Below are 2760 nucleotides of genomic sequence, written 5' to 3'. Positions count from 1 at the left end.
TCTCATCTGACCTTCCTTTCCATATTATCCCCCCCTCCCTCTCTCTCTCTCTCTCTCTCTCTCTCTCTCTCTGGTACTCCCCCCTCTCTCTCTCTGGTACTCTCCTCCCCCCTCTCTCTATCTCTCTCCCTCCCCCTCTCTCTGGTACTCCCCCCCTCCCTTGCTCTCTCTCTCGCTCTCGGTCTATGGTACCCCCCCCCCCCCCATCTCTCTCTGGTACTCTCCCCCCCCCCCTCTCTGTGGTCTCTGATGTCACATGGGGGGAGAAGGTTTGCATTTCAATCTCTGTGCCATGTCCCTCTCCCTCACTCCCCACCAGCCTCCAAATCCATCTCTCCTCCTCCTCTCCTCATGGCCCCCTCCCCCCGCGCCCCTCATCTCTCTGCGGTCAGTGGTGTCACGCAGTATAGGCATGCGTTTTCCCCGTCCCGGCACAGTGTGTGTGAGGAGCGCCGGCTCGACGAGGTGGCTGCAGCGCACACACACCGAGCGGGCAGTCCCGGCGCCATGGGCGGGCATTAGGGGGCCGGGCCCGCCCACTGAGTCAGCTGTGCCCACCCTGGTAAAAAAAAAAAAAAAAGAAAAAAACATGTTTTTTTTTTTTTTTTTTTTTCAATCAAAGTCAACTATCCAAATCCTTAGTCGGGGACAGCCCCTAGTGGGCACTGATGTCAACAACAACAACACTACTGAAGCTAGCACGGCACTCTGTGAGAATTCGTTTTCTACCCTCAAGAATGTCTTTACAGAACATCGCCTTAGTATGCTTCATCGACGCAACTAAGGCCAATTTAATTCAGTTGGCATTTGAGAAGGACTTAACAAAAAAGTTCAGGAATGAGTGGAGGGGCAGTGTTTTAAGAAGATTTCACTCTGTCCCCAAACACTGCTTGCCGCTCTACTTATGATGGTGAGTAGCCTGTGGAGGAACTTTGTTTGCTTTTTTATGCACCTTATTTTTGTCAGTTCAGTTCAGTTTGTCTGTGAATTCAGAAGTGTTGAATAAATGGAGACTTTTCAAAGATATAGAATAGAATAGAAATGTATTATCCTGAGGGAAATTTGACACTGCAAATCACTCAACATTAAACATTTAGACAGAACAAGTCACAAATAAGAATAACAAAACAAATGGCCTAAGAATAGAATAAAATGAAATAGAATAAAAATAGAATAAAAGATACAGTAAATAAATACAGTAAAAATATACTGAAGTCTACAGTAGGTGTAATAATGCACAGTGCTGTTTAAAAAGTAAGAGTCCAGGAAGATGGTAATTGTCACTCTGTGCTCAGTGATGCAGTGAGGGCACAGTGATGCATTGTATAGTCTGAATGAAGGACTTCCTGTGCTGTTCAGTGCTGCATTTAGGTAGTGTGAGCCTATAACATGCTCCTCCTGTCAGCCAAGTCTGTGTATAGTGGGTGGGAGGGGTTTTCCCTGATGGCCTGGAGCTTAGCAAGGTTCCTCCTCTCCGCCACCCTCGCTAGAGTCCAGCTCCACCCCAACCACGCTACTGGCCTTCTTGACCATCTTATCCAGCCTGTTTGTGTCCCCTGCTCTCAGTCCGCTGCCCCAGCAGGTCTGTTATATATATCCGTTCAGTCTGTTTTTGTATAAGTGAAAGTTCTTAAGATAGAGAGAAATTAGATTTTTCAATTGCCTCTCTGCTGTTTAGTTCAGCACCCGTGGGCAGCGCCAAGCAAGCCACAGCGCCGCTGTCCCAGCTGAAACGTATAAAAGGGAACCTGTGTTGAAAAACCATTGTGCCCCCCCGAGAACATTTTATGCCCCCCCACTAATTTGTTTCTGCAGCCTGGTCTGCGAGCGGGACACACACACCGAGCAGGACACACACCGAGCGGGACACACACACCGAGCAGGACACACACCGAGCGGGGACACACACACCGAGCAGGGACACACACCGAGCGGGACACACACACCAAGCGGGACATCAATGATTCAAATCCAACCGTGTAGGCGGAGCGCGTCGTACAAACATCGCTGCCAAGGAATCCTCATCAATCTTGCATGCGGACAATCAAAACGCATTTTAGATGTGAGCCGCGGAGCCGGCGGGCGGCCCGGTGCGCCGCGTGTATCACCTGCACTCGCACACCTTTCAGGGTCAAGATTACTGTATGCTTGGGTTTTGAATTATTGACATGTTTCACAAAGGAAAGTATTTCCTATCAAGTCCTGGGTTTTCCCTGGAGATTAGATTTGACACCCCCCCCCCCCCCCCTCTTGTTGAGTGAAACTAAAGCCACAATATCCTGCAAAATATTGTATCTTTTCTTAGAGTATAGCAGTATAACATATCAGGCAGATACCAGGCTAAAACAGGGGTATCTGCATCTGAGAACGTCCTTAATGCAAAAACATGATACCCGAGAGCGTCGGAAAGCCCAGCAGAGAGACTCGATTTTCCACATTTTTATTTGATTTGATTTGATCTCTATTTATCTCGAACCCAACACACATACGAATCCCAGTAAAGACAAAATGTAAACGTAAACAAGGATGAGTTGGAGAAGGGGCAGAAGGAAGCACAGCTAGCTAGTCCTGCCCCCTTTCTTACAATATCATGACATTCAAAAGAAAACTCTCTTACTACCTAAAAGAGAGAAGAATATAATAATGAATAAAGCAAGGTTAAAAAACAAGACAACCATTGTTTTTTTGTTTGGTATAAATCAAAACATTCCCCTGAGAGCAGCTATCTATAAACTGCTAAAAAAAACTGCTCAAAAACCC

Source organism: Notolepis coatsorum, assembly GCF_963971535.1.
Source record: "Notolepis coatsorum genome assembly, chromosome: 1".
Classification (NCBI taxonomy): domain Eukaryota; kingdom Metazoa; phylum Chordata; class Actinopteri; order Aulopiformes; family Paralepididae; genus Notolepis; species Notolepis coatsorum.
This window is presented reverse-complemented; position numbering follows the sequence as displayed.